Source organism: Arvicola amphibius, chromosome 6 (assembly GCF_903992535.2).
Source record: "Arvicola amphibius chromosome 6, mArvAmp1.2, whole genome shotgun sequence".
Taxonomy (NCBI): domain Eukaryota; kingdom Metazoa; phylum Chordata; class Mammalia; order Rodentia; family Cricetidae; genus Arvicola; species Arvicola amphibius.
In genome coordinates, this window is record NC_052052.2 from 108,649,589 (window position 1) to 108,664,823 (window position 15,235).

The following is a 15,235-nucleotide window of genomic DNA, read 5'->3' on the forward strand; positions in this document are numbered from 1 at the left end:
GTCCATATCGACTTCCACACTAATACATATGTACACACACACGCATTCTCCAGACAGTCAGAAATAAAGTATGATAACATTTCCAATAATACATGGACAAGTAGAGGCTTCATAATGACCAAATGACAATAAATACCTGAAGTATTATAATTATTTAATCTCTTCTCCTCAAATATAATATATGCAACAATAAAGAAAACATTACAGGAAACAAATACTTTATCAGTATATAATAATTTGTTTAAAGTTCATCCTTCATATAAAATGAGTGGCTTCCTTTCTTACATGTGATATAATGCTTTAACTTTACTGACTCCTTTCTGTTGACTGACCATTAGACAGGTAATACAAATATTACAAAGTAGGCACAGAGCAATATTGTTTAACCATTAGCCTAACAGTACCACCTATTGATCACCATTAGCTAGGGTGTAGAAAGATTTAAACATTAGCCACTAAGTAGGAATGGTTAACCACCAGAATGGGAGTGCCACTTGTTAGCCATTATATAGGAAGCTGGCAGATGATGATTACCAACTTCCCCTTCAGGGCATCAGAAGATTCAGGACGTGCTTAGGCAGAGGAGTGACAGGCCATGAGTTCCAAACAGGAGTTTGTCAAACTTAACGATGGCCACTTCATTCATGCCCTGGGTTTTGGAACCTGTAAATCCCAAGAGGTAAGGATATAAGATTCTAAGTATTTCCAGGCCAGAGCTATTCTATGGACTAGAAGGCAGATAGTTAGTCTAGACATAAATCAGGGTTTTATTGAGAACACACTTGTTTATTATTCCTGTTAAATAGAGGTTACAGCAGTGGCTGGAATTGGTGGCTGTGGGTAGGAGACTAATCTGTTTCCCTAGATAGGCTGAGTTATGATTCTGTTAGAATAGTGTCTTTATTCATGCTTGCCCTTTATTCACTGCTTACCAGGAGCAATGCAAGAGAAAAAGGGGAAAGTTTAACTCTTCAAACATTTTCTTTGAGCATGGGTGTTAGTGTTGTGTATGATGGAGCTACAGGGCACATGCCTCAGAGGCATTTGGACATTTACTATAACTCAGTCTTGGACTTCAGGGATAGAGAGAAAGATTGTTTCTGTTCTATGGTTATTCTTGCTGGAGACTAGACTCTCTGGTCTTAGCAGAATGTGGCAAAGTCTTTTTTCTCTTTGCTCTTCAGGCCCAGACCTGCCTGTGAGTTCACTGTTCTGGTTTGGGGCCTGCCAGCTCTAAGAGTGAACTTGAAATGAATCTTCAGGCTGTAAGCTCCAAGCTTAAAGGGACAAATCCATGACCTAACAATTCTGGGCACTATGCTTTTTCTGTGTCTATGTTTTTCGACTGGGTAGAAGAGAAGAAAGTCACCAGATTGCCAATTAGTGCAATAAGAAGAACCTCTCTGTTTATGTCTACAATCCACAGCATGATATTTCCTTTCAAGAATGCAAGATCCTTGGAAATCAGTGGTAACTCAAGGTGTCTCCCTGCAGTAATGCATGATGCAAGTGTTTGAGGACTACTTCAGTTTTGTTTTGGGGTAGCCTTCTGCACAGCGAATGCTGCACTAGAGCTAAGTAAGGTCCCCCATGTACAAATTCTGAACTCTAGGAAACTTACTGGAATTTATAAAATATCTTTATGATTGGGGGAAAGAGGACCTGGTAACCATAAGTGTGAATTATTGGTCTTCATTAATGCATGTTGGGTTTAGAACATGGTGGTCTCCAGAACAGAAACTATCAAGGTCTACTGTTTCTTAACCTGGAGGGACTTTCTTGCTTGTAAACTTCCTGTAACTTTTAAATTCTGTGACAATGGACCACTTCCCTTAACTTCATATTCACCCACTTCCTTCCTATTAGATTTATTTATATTTACATAGATGAACCTGGATATATACAGGATTAGTTACTTTTCAAGGTGGCAAAAAAAAAAAGAAAGAAAGAAAGGCAGCATCAAGTCAAGGGTCCTGCTAAAACTTCAGTGCTGGTAACTCCCAGAGTGACTTTATTTTTAACTATGTCAAAGCTGGTATCCAGAGAAGGTGGTACCAGGCAGAATTTCTGTCACTGCGGTTTATTATGAAAGATAACTGTAGAAATTATTAAAATAATCAAAAATGTAGTCTGTTTTTCTTCTCAACCCCTTTGTATGTGTTGCATATATATATATATACATATATATATATATGTGTGTGTGTGTGTGTGTGTGTGTGTGTGTTTGTGTTTTTGTGCACATGTATGTTTATGCCAGAGGTAAAAGTCTGACTAAACTGCTCTCACTTTATTTTTGTGAGGTAGGGTGTCCCACTGTTTCTGGAACTCAGGGATTCAGCTTGACTTGCAGTCCAGTGAGCTCCATGGATCACCCTGACTTTGTTTCCCCAAGCACTGGGTCCACACATGTGTGCCACCATGCCATACTCTGCTTTTACATGAGGGCTGGGGGTCTAAACTAAGATCCTGAGACTTATTAGCAAACACTTTATTTGTTAAGACATCTTCCCAGTCCACACCTTAAATTCTTTAATAAAAACTGTCATTATCTTTATCCAAATCTCACAGTCAAGGCAGTACTTTTAGACTTAATTTCAATCATATCTTTGTTAAGCAAGTCATCTTTGGTTGAAAGGGCTGACAACCCAAATGAATAATCTCCAATATGATGTTCACAATTTGTTTTAAGGAGAATATATTCCTAGAGTAGGGTTTTTTCTCTGCCTGTATTTAGTTCTCTCAGACAAAGAATATGGATATGCACAGAGACTAGCATACATAAGATACTGTTCTTTGTTCAAATCCCTACTACTAACTTGGTGTTGTGTGGTATCTGAGATCCTTGCTGTCTCATGATTATGTGACAGTGTCTTAGCTGGAGTCAAGGAAGACTGTCTATGTAATTTTGCTTCTCCCAAGCAGACTTCTTTTTGTTTATTTTGCTTAATAACCCCCACTATGTAAATTGAGTATGACTTCCAAGCAAACATTTGAAGCTTGGCATTTATCAATGCCAATAAGAACCAGGATTGCATGGGTATAAAGAGGTTTTATGAATGTGAAAGTCCTGCTGTTAATCTGGAAAGACTCCAGGAAAGTAGATTTTGGCTCATTGTCTCCAATGTAGGACAAATATAGACAATGAGTTTGTGGAGAGTCTTTGTTTTCTGTGACATCTATAATATTTCTGTAGAATCCCTTATGTTTTATAGAATAAAAAGTAGGAATTCAAGGATCAGGGGACTAGGCTCTTGCCTAGTGGTCTGAGGGTGACTTTGAAAGACCTAATTCTTTCTGGTCTAGTAAACTCCCTTCTAGGCTCACTCTGAGTGAGTTTTCAGAATGTGCATCTCTAAATACTTCTTTTGGTTGTCCTTCTAGGTTCCCAATAGCAAGTCACTGGAGGCCACCAAAGTAGCTATAGATGTTGGGTACCGCCATATCGATACTGCTTTTGCATATCACGTGGAAGAGGAGGTAGGGCAGGCCATTCAAAGCAAGATTAAAGCTGGCGTTGTAAAGAGAGAAGACTTGTTCATCACTACAAAGGTAAGTTTTTATAGCATCCAAGTGTGCAAATTATTAAAATATAAGGAAGGGAAAATTATATTTCTTGATCAGAACTTGGTTAAAGGTGTCTGTTGTATAAATGGGTGAGAGGAAGTAATTTTTGATTATAATCTCTATGAAAAATAATTCAGTTTTTGAATGTTATTGGTGGTATGTCTTTTATTTCTTGAGTAATATCCTTTCATTGTTCAATGAGTTAACAATTACAAAGAATATATAACCAAGTTCACATTGTTAAGCCTGAGTTAAGTAAATTCTGGATTAAAGGTAATGATTGTAACTTTTCTTTAAGTATAAAAATAGTTCAGTATTAGGATAAACATTATTCATGTTTGAGCAATGTATTAATTAATCACAACTTCTAATCCTCAACTTCTGCAGCTTTGGGGTACTTGCCTTCGACCAGAACTTGTCCAACCTAGTTTGGAAAACTCATTGAAAAGACTTCAACTGGACTATGTTGACCTTTACCTTATACATTACCCAGTACCATTGAAGGTAGGTGATTGTATTGTCAAGTGTACATATTTTTTCATGGGGCATGGATATCATTTTTATGGATGGTTGAGACAATTTTCCATTATAATTTCATATAAATTTTTGTTATTAAACTTCTGAGTAGGTTCCACAAAGGGCTTACTAGATTATGAAATGAGGTGTCAAAGAAATGGTCAGAATCACAGATTAGAAGTATCTTCCAGAAAATCCTGTATTTACACATGTTTAACATTTATTTGTATTACTGGATGTTTGCTTTGGTCTTATCCCAATTTTCTCCCTTGGTGGCAAGCATGGTCCCAAGAGAGTTTCAGCTTCAGGGTCATTGACACTTTATGACTTCTCAGAGAGAGGGCAGGGTATCCTGCCCTGTGGGAAGTCCAAGGCCATCAACCCTCCATCCAGGCTTAAGAAGGTCTGCATCCAAATAGAATAGGATCCTAAAAAGCCAGTACATGCAGTAGAGACAAATCCCAGTGCCAGTATCATTGGCATCTCAGTCTGCCCCAATTGTCAACCACATACAGAGGGGCCAGTTTGAGCTCATGCTCATTTAGTCCAAGTTCAGCTGGATTTGGTGAGCTCCCATTAGCTCAGGCACACTGTCTCAGTGGGCTTACCTGCATTTTTTCTTATCAAAATCAATCTTGCATAGAGTCCTGATTGGCCATCTTTGACTCTCATGCCTGACCTTGGGCCCACATACATTCATATTTATTATTTATCCTGGGACAGGATTGATATAAATTCTTGCTGGCATTCAAGGCCATGCAATGACTGGACTTCTCAGTGAGTATGAAACATTTTCCTTTTTCCGAAAAAAGGACTAGACAAAAGAATACAAGACAAAAGAATACAATACATCATTAAACAAATGCTCCACAGCATAAACAAATGTAATACACTTTAAAATAACATTCTACAACAAGAAACCATTGCTTAATTACTGAACAATCTCTCCATCTCCTTCAAGATATTCTTAAAAGCATTACTATTGCTGAGACACCTGTTTTGTGATATTTTCTTAACACTTCTCTTCCAGCCAGGGGATAATGATTTTCCAGTAGATAAACAAGGGAAATTATTACTGGACACAGTGGATTTCTGTGCCACGTGGGAGGTGAGTACTTTTCAAAAGGAAAATAAATCAAGCAGAGGGAGGGAGGAATCAGCTTATTTTCCTACAGGTATAGAAATTTATTTACATGCATACTTATCATATGTAGTATATCATACTCACTTTTCAAGAGAAATCCTATAAACTTCTATTTGGCTGATAACTTATTCTTCATTATCACCTTTATCTTTACTTCTTCATATTTAAGTTCTGTGATCATCTGTCAATGTACCCCTCCACACCTCTTCTTAGTGTCTGTTATCAAAATTAGCACCTTGTGTACACTGGCAAGTGCTCCAATATTGAACTATATGTCTAGCTCTAGACAGTTTTCTTTGTAACTGCTATAACTTCTCTTTATTTTGATGTAGTTAGTTTACAAGTATAACATTTCATAACCCCTTTCTCATCACCAGGCATTGGAGAAGTGTAAGGATGCAGGATTGGTCAAGTCTATTGGGGTGTCCAACTTTAACCACAAGCAGTTAGAGAGAATCCTGAATAAGCCAGGACTTAAGTACAAGCCTGTCTGCAATCAGGTAAGGATTCTTGTTCTCTCCCCATCTCTCATGCTTTTGCTCACTTGTACTACTAACACCTGTTCATTTGTCCTCTGCCCAAGTGATTTTTATATTGTGGAAAAGAAGATTCTGAGAACAGTACCAATTTTTCAAAAGACATGGGGGATTCTAATTTTAACCTGTGACTATTAAAGTATTTTGAGAATGTATAAGTTCTGAATTGGTCTAACAGGCAGAAGTTAAGCTCAGGGAAAATTAATCTTCTATACCAACTAAGAATAATGAGCGAGCTTGGGATACTTTCTTGAAAGACTGAGTTGAAATTTGAAAAAACAGGCAGTGGTCAGTTTAAACTTTTATTAAGTTTAGCAGCTGGTATCTTTACTTACTTAACTGCCTTGCTGACCACTAAGTATGATTTTGAAGAAAAAACTTACCAAGAAAATGATATTAACAGAATCCCTCAAAATTAATTCTTTTGTCTTTCTAGAATAAATGCAACAGTTTGATCTTTTAAATTCAAATGTGATATTGCATATGATTTTCTTTGTCTACTTTATTGGCTTTAAGTTTTCGTTTGTCATAATATTAGCATTTGATATAATCTGATGTCTTTCTCTCATATTCTTCCATAGGTTGAATGTCATCTTTATTTAAACCAGAGTAAACTGCTGGATTATTGCAAATCAAAAGACATTGTTCTGGTTGCTTATGGTGCCCTGGGAACCCAACGATATAAAGATTGGTAAGAAGATGAAGAGTTTACCTGAAGCACAACTGTCAATTAGAATCATGACACTCAGTTCTCAGGGAGAGAGGGAACATTAGAAGAACCATGTGAAGCAGAAGTTTGTGGCTCAGGGACTTCTAGAAATCTCTGGCATCTTAATGTCCTTCTTTATTCTTTATTTCAAACAAGAACAACCTCAGGTAGAAAGGGCTGATTATGGATCACAATTTTAGGGTGCAGAGTATAATAGCAGGAAGTCACGGTGTCAGGAGATGGAAGCACATGGTTCCTTCACATTGCATTCAAGAAGCAGAGATTGACAAATGAACACTAATGATCTGATCATTTTCTCCATTTATACAGTTCAGGATCCAGGAAAATGGTCACTCCAATATTTAAAATGGGTTTTCCCCACATCAATTTTCAAAAGAATCTCTCACCGGCATTCTAGCAGCCCATGTTTCAGGTGATTCTGGACTTTGTCCAGGTGACATTTATCTGTAACCATCATCTTCATTCTAGAATGAGTCCTCTACTGTGTGTTGAAGCACCATAACAAAACCAAAACTTTGGCCTCAGGGGCTCATTTCTACTTTCCTACTAGGGTGGATCAGAACTCTCCAGTTCTCTTGAATGATCCAGTTCTTTGTGATGTGGCCAAAAAGAACAAGCAAAGCCCTGCCCTGATTGCTCTGCGATACCTGATTCAGCGTGCGGTTGTGCCTGTGGTCCAGAGTTTCAAAGAAAATGAGATGAAAGAGAATTTGCAGGTGATGAGCACTGCTCCTTAGGGTTGTTACTTAGTATCTTCTTTATGCTTGTTTCCTTCAAATCTCTGTGTACCTTTTTGAGATCAAGCCTATATTTACAGCATTTTCTATGCATGTGAACTTTCAGGTACATTGAAACATGTTTTGTCTATGACATAAACAGCAATATGAACTTGGTAGATTTAGTGTTGGAGATGATGTAAAATTTGCTTTGCCTTGTCAGCCAAGGACTACAAACCCCTTTCACACAGACCTCTTCTTTATGTTCTGAAATGAGGGATTAAATTTGATATTAAACTTTTCTATGGCTTAATTTTTAATTCATTGTATGCTCAGGTATTCTAATTCTAGATTCCTGTGAGTTTCCCTCACACCAGATTTCTGCCTGGTGCCCTTTCAAGTCGTCTCTTTCAACACTCTTCCCCTCTATCCACCCCAAACTAGATCCTTCATGTGCCCATCTCCACCCCCCTCCAGTGAGATCGCTTCATATTCCCCTTTCCCGGGGGATTCATTCATCCCTCCTTGGATGCCTCCTTGTTAATGTAGCCTCTGTGGGTCTGTGAAGTGTAGTAGCATGGTTGTCCTTTACTTTACAGTTCATATCCACATATAATTGAGTACATTGCCTTGTCCAGCCCCAACACAAGGGGAGATTAGTCCTTCCTAAACTTGATATGCCATGCTTTCTTGATACCCATCAGAGGCCTGCCTCTTTCTGAACAGAAACAGAGGAGATTCAGGGGACATGGGGAGGGGAAACTGTAGTAGAGATGTAAAGTAAACGAATAAATTTAATTTCAAAGAAATGGTATTAAAACCAGAGCAGCAATTGAACCAAAGCCTGGCAGGCAACTACAGCTGCCTCACTGCTGTAGGCAAACATTGCTGCTGTTCTTAGAAACGGTCCCGGAGAAGGAGAATGAGCCCAGTTATTGTAATAAATGCCTGCAGAAGTGAGCAGCGGTGAGCGGTTAATGATGTGTTAAATTTATATATATTTATATGTACCATAGATATTTCATAAATACATATGATAAATCATATATTGAATATATGTAGTATTTATCATATATAAATATATGCGATAATATGATCTATGTGATAATTTGAAAATGATATATATATATATATATGGAGTATTTAAAAACAGTATACATATTTACACACACACACACACACACATAAATGAACACTGGTGGTTCAAGTGTAGAATTATAAAAATGCAATAATTTGTAAATCTAGGTAATGGGTAAAAAGATGGTATATTTCTCAATAAATATGGGTTATATGTTTGCTGCATTTGCACAATACAGAACAAATAGTGTCAATAGTGATTGTTAGGCAGATTTGCTGAATTGCCTTCTCCCAAATTTTGCTTGTTTTCATTCTCTTCTTATTACTTCATGAAAAGGGGGCACCTTTTACAGTCTTGTATTTTACTATGTGGTTGACCATCAGATCTTTTCACTCATCAGGCAAGAGTTTCCCTTATTATTTTACCAAGGCTTTGTCTTATTCCCCCCTAAATTGTTCTCAAAATGTAATTTTTATAAGTTGTAAAATATGGATCCCGAAAGATACATGTAGTTTTAAGTGACTTATTCAGAGTAATTGCATTTATGAGTTCTTTTCTCTGTCTTATTATTTTCTCTCACTACCCTAATTTTGTGTCTTGCTAGTTTTAGCAGTTATTAAACTGCTGACAAATTTTCTTGTCTTTCCCTCCACCTTTTTCTGTCTCCATATTTTTAAGGCACTGAAGGACTTAAGCCCTGCATGTGTTTAAGATGTGAACTGTTAGTGAAAAGTTGTTTTGAAATTAAAATGTCTCAAATTAAAATAAGATTCTTTTTTAAGTCAACTCTTTTGTCCTTACATGAACATGTTATAGTTAGAATTTGGGGAAGTTTTGACTTACAGAATGTTGAAAAGAGCAATGTTTTATATTTTGAAATTTTGCTCTAGATTTCTTGAAAACTATGTATGTCAACTGTTTTCCCCCCTCAAACTGCCTTTGTGATTCCTCTTGTTTGAGGCATTAGGTAATTTTAATATATCTCAAAGCAATTTTCTTTCATTTTTACTTGGTTTTTATTAATCATGAATGTTTTAGTAACCAATGTCCATTGTTTTCAGAGATGTGTTCTACTGACATTGCTTTTCAGACAAAAATATGATTCATTCAAATATTAAAACCTTTGTGTTTTTCTGAAAGGTTTTTGAATTCCAGTTGTCTCCTGAGGATATGAAAACCCTAGATGGCCTGAACAGAAATGTTCGATACCTTCCAACTAAGTGGTAAGTAATGTTAATAAACACCTCACCTCAGTTTGTTTCAGGTCCAAGTCTCTTTCCTGCTTTTCCATTCATGATGGTTCAGAAACCTAATGTCCCATTCATCTGTAGCAAGTTTTCCATGGAGATAGTTAGTACAATACTTGTTTCTGAGTTTTTGAAAATGTGGATGTGTCATTCTAAAACATAGAGAAAGTTTTGAAAGTCATATTCTAAAGTCAGAAAAGAACCTTCAGGAAAAAACACTATTGTATTTGAGAATTAATAGCCACCAAAAGACCTTTAGTTTCCCTTTATGATCTATGGCTACAAAATTTGATACTGGATATAGGCTATATTATAAATGAAACCTGAATGTATACATAAATGTACATATTCATCTATCTATCATCTATCTGTCTATCTATCTATCTATCTATCTATCTATCTACCTATCTATCTATCTATCATCTATCTATCTATCTATCATCTATCTATCTATCATCTATCTATCATCTATCTATCTATCTATCTATCTATCATCTATCTATCATCTATCATTTTTCAATATGTCTGTCATCTATATCTTCTGCTTGTTATAATTTTAACTCTCAATAGAAATAAATATGATAATGTTTGAAGGATCAGAAAACCTATAATACTATGTAAAATTGGCATATATATATGTATTATCATATAGTAAAGAGCAGAATGAAGGCAAAGGAGAGATAACTCGGTGATGAGTCATTGTTGTAAGTAATGAATAATTCTTGCCATACTTTAGCAATTAATGGTTTTTATCAATGAATATTTTGGATTGTTATTTTTATGCAGAGTTCTACAAATTATACAGTTATCTCCTTGGACATGAATGCCCATTTTATGGAGGACATTTTTTCCCTAACTGAGTTTAATACATTACTTTTTACAGGCAATGAGTAAATAATTAATGCATTACTATTAATCAAATGGAAGTGAAAGTAGTAGGCATAAGTCATATTTTAAGGTACATTAAGATATTTTTGCGTTCATCAGTGTGTAGAGTTACCTTGAACTAAAGATGACTTATACTTTTCTCTTTCTTTGGGGACTGAAGTTGCAAAGGATTTTTGACTCTTCATTGATTTGATACATAGATGAAGCTAAGGGAGATGAATATTTATGACCACGGGTCTTTGTATGTTCGGTTCTAGGCAACTGAACATACATTAAGAAAAGTGCATGCATTTATATTTTTAAAAAAACATTTCTTATACATGTTTGCAAATGATTGTAAGAATATCACTTTTAGCAACAGATCGGGGAACAAAATGATGAACTTTCACCTGATGGTGCCTTCCTTTACATTGCAGATCAAACAGTGTGTGTTTTCTTTTATTTCCTCTTTTAGTTTTGCTGACCACCCTGAATATCCATATTTTGAAGAATATTAACATGGGGCCCTAGTCATGACTGCCTGAAGTTACTGTTTGTGGACAGTGATGTTGGTGATTTGATTTGGATGCGGTTTGGTGGATGCCTTATTTGCAGTCAACCAAGGGTGCTTAGTAACAATCATGTTCAGCTGAAGCTCCAGCTAATGGTCTTGAAGAAAAGGGATCTAATTTTCATTGTGAATTGAAATAAATATAACATTTTCTCCTCAAAAGATACTTTATTTTTTTTAAATAAGATAATTTGATAGAAAACTGTTTTATTGGAAGTCTGTGTTTGGTGTTTGGAGATGATGATTTCCATTTTATAAACATTTCAGACTTGGGGTAGGTGGTTTTTCCAGACCAGAGAATGACTCTTAGCAGTTTTCTATGAGTCAGCAGTCCTCTAGCCCTGAGTTAACAAGAAAACACTACACACTTGCTGTGATTCTCAACCAGGAATATGAGACACACATGGGACCATTGGGTATTGATTTCTCTACCTGCTTAGCATTAGACTCTTGGAACTGCTGAGTGGGGCATTCCTGAGGTAGGTTAGCCTAAAGAGGTGACACGAGAATCAGTCTAGTAGAATCATTAAAAGTTAGGATGGGAGACTTCAGGAGGAGGGAACTGATCATAACTCTACCTAGAAATGATGCCAAGTTTGGATTTTTTTTACTAGTTTTATTTTTCTCTTTTTTTCTTTAAAGATAATTACATCTTACAGACAAAAAGAAAATTTTCACATATTTAGTTCAATGACACATCAGAGAGTTATCTCTAGCATTATGTTTTAAAGGAAACAAAAAACAGAATGAACTTTGATTTTAATAAATATAAAATACTTGTAAATATTTTGTTGAATTGATGAAATTTAGAAAATTTAGAGTGTTACAGTGTCAAAAAAATGTTGGACTAGGAAGCTTCAAGTTTTCCTTATGTATACATCAGAAAAATTTTGTAACCCAGGCTAACTAACATATAGTCTCTTAGTAAGCAGTCGACTGTGTACAGAAACTGTTGTAAGAAGGCTACTTGTTGGTTCCCAGCCACCAGACTCCCAAAATAACCACACAGAAACTGTATTGATTAAATCACTGCTTCACCCATTAGTTCTATCTTCTTATTTGCTAGCTCTTATATCATAATTTAACCCATCTCCATTAGTCTCTGCATCACCATGCAGTTGTGGCCTACTAACAAAGTTTTAGCACGTCTGTCTCCAGCAGCTTCATGGCTTCTCACTGACTCTGCCTTCTTTCTTCCAGCATTCAGTTTAGTTTTCTCCACCTACCTCTATTCTGCTCTGCACAGGCCCAAAGACAGTTCTTTATTAACCAATGGTATTTACAGCATACAGAGCAGAATCCCACATCACTTCCCCTTTTCTATTACTTGGAGTAATTTGAGTTGCCAGAAGCATATGTTTCTCACTGTCATGAAAAGTCTTAAATTCTTAAACATTTTAAATGTCATACTCTGTAGTATTTGAAAGGTTTGACAAATGCCTACCCACCTGAAATACATCTCTATATATCTATAAAACCTAACTAACATGACTACAAACTTGACTATTACAGATGACTCTCTATTAACCTATATTTCTTAATTATACATTACATTTTCTAATGAGCTATACAAACACAATACCTTAATCAAGAGCAGAAATACATAATAGAGAAAATAGACCTTAAATTTGTCCCAATAAACAAATATCCATACAAATGCAAATAATCCATATATATAACACACACACACACACACACACACACACACATATATATATATATATATATATATATACAATATCCCCATTTAAATGTAAACAAACATTTATAAACAATCATTTAGAGAATTTGGTATAGTTTTCTGCTTTTTGTTGGGCAAAGTAATTTTCTACGATGTTTACAGGGACCTTTCACGGGGTTTTGGTCTATCAAACCACATTAGTATATTAGTATTTCACAGGGTCTCGTCTTCTGTGGAAAGAAAAGCAGAACCTCTTTTCCAAAGCAACAAATCCTTAGACCCAAATTTTAAAGTCATGATACCTTTAGGACATATATGCTGGCTTAATTTAGCAGCCAATACAATGAAATGTCTCTCTGTACTTACCTTCTTCACAGGCAAAAAAATATTAGAAAAAAACACAATAATATAAATAATCCAGACTCTCTGTGAATTTTTCATCCTTACATGGCTTATTATTTTTACTCTATTACTTTTTCTATAAGTTTAATACTTATTTTATTATCTTTAATCCTTTAATCAATGATTGTCTGTACTCTGTTTCTTTAAAAACTATATTGTATACATAAAACTCCACTTATAAATTCAATTTGGATGTGACACAGTTTTAGGCACAAAATAAGACCTAAGAGTTTATCATATAAGATTATGAGAATTTGACAATTTATTTAAACTTTATATAATAAAGATCTTTGCTTTTATGCATAACAGTTCTCATGTTGAAATCTCGTTTACATTTTGTTTAAATTTGCTTCCAAATTTTCCCCTTATTCTCAAGGCTCTAAAAAGAGGGACATCTGCTGTAGTCAAAGGCTGCTTGCTTGTTTCCTGGCTGCCCAAATAACCACACAGAAACTGTATTATTACAACACTGCTTGGCGTTATGCCCAGATCCATGGAGTCCCCCCAAAAACAACAAGGAGACAGAGTCCTGTATGTAAAATCAAAGAGCCTTCATTTTCTGCATGTTTGCAAAGTTGGTCCTTCTGTGCATCCAACGTTTAGGAATAAATGTAGAGCCCTGAGCTCAGCTAGAGTTGGATTTTTTATAGCAGTAAAGGTGGCGGTGAGGGATTTCTAAGGTTCATGATGCCTCACTGGCTGACATTTGTCTAGGTGTGTCCTGGTGAACGTGTGCTGGCAGGTGATCCTCTCTACAATGGTTGGAACATTAGGCATTTCCATTGGATGGTCTGTTGTTGAGGGGTGCTCAGGTAATCTCGGTTTGTGGTTCTTCTGGCAACTGGGTATTGCTTCAAAGTAAACTACTGAAACTCAGGCCTCCATTAAACTTATTGATGGCTGAGTCTGACACTGGCAGGAGATAATGGTTAGAAGCAAAGAGCTTCCTTTGGGTGATCTGTTTCTATGTAGCTTATCATGGTTGGTTCCTACTTTTCCCCCAACACAAGCACCAATGACAGGACCCAATCTTGGGTCCTGCTTGCCCATGCTTTTAAGGAAGAATTATTGGGATCTAAGAACTACTTATGTTAATAAATCCATTAATTGACAACTTGGGCCTACTTTTCCGGCATATCAATGGGCACTATAGGTAGTTGTTTTGTTCCCCATGCCAGGGAGTCCCCCCTTGTCTCAGCCTTCAACCTTTTTTGATCAGGGAGCATGGGATGATAGGTTCCCTTCTGCAACTACTTCAGACTGACATGGGGCATGGTTATCAGGGCCCAAGCAGGTTGAAAGGCTAGCCAAAGCTAGGGAGGGAATTCAGGCAATGTGCTACTCATCTGACTCTGTTGAAAGGGACAGGGAATGTTCATATCAGCTTGACTGGACCACACCAGCTTTCAGGAAGTCCAGGGCTCACCACCATTCAGAGCAGGTTGTTGTCAGCAACTGATGCTTAGATGCATCTTCCAGCCAAGTGGAAGCCTATTGGAGATAAGTTTAAACTAGGAACAGAAACTAGAATTTATGTACTTAAAGAAAAATAATACATTATTGAAATCCATATTGTAGAAAAAGAATAGATAACAGTTATCTGTAAACAGAAAGAATAGACTCATACCTTTGAGTTCTAGCAAAAACTACAGATTTTGGTTAGAAGCATGTATATTTTTCTGCTGTCCATAGGTCCATGTATGGTTTGGGCAGAGATACCTTTGGCCTGATGAGAAATACCTTTTAGTTTATTTTTAAATGGCAATGAGAATAAATCTAAAATCTTAAATCTGTGACCCACACAGTAACTGGTCATTGTTCTACCAGCTTAATAGAACTATACTATAAAGGGGGGAGGAAATCAGAAATATTTTCAATATCTTAACCTGTATTTAAATCTTAAGTCATTTTTTAGATCCTCAAAGCTTATGAACCTTTATATCCTCAGACATTAAAACACTTTTAAGAGACCTAGTAGCTTTAGAATGTACTAACAAGCTGGTTATAGCTTTCTGGAAGGATCTGGATACCTTTTGTTGCTAAACTGACATTATAACTGCCCTAGCCGTCAATACTATCAGAGATCTCAGAAGGATAAATAAAGTTCATCTGAGTACAGAGCAAGTAGTTTCTGAATCTGTTAAAAAATGACAGGGACCAGAGTCCTTATACAGTTAGTCATA

At 36.2% G+C, this 15,235-nt stretch overlaps 1 pseudogene; it reads left to right on the plus strand.

Annotated features, from left to right (window-relative positions):
* Positions 1–542: 542 nt before the first annotated feature.
* The window catches only part of LOC119816239, a 30,808-nt pseudogene continuing 16,115 nt past the window's right edge, over positions 543–15,235 (plus strand).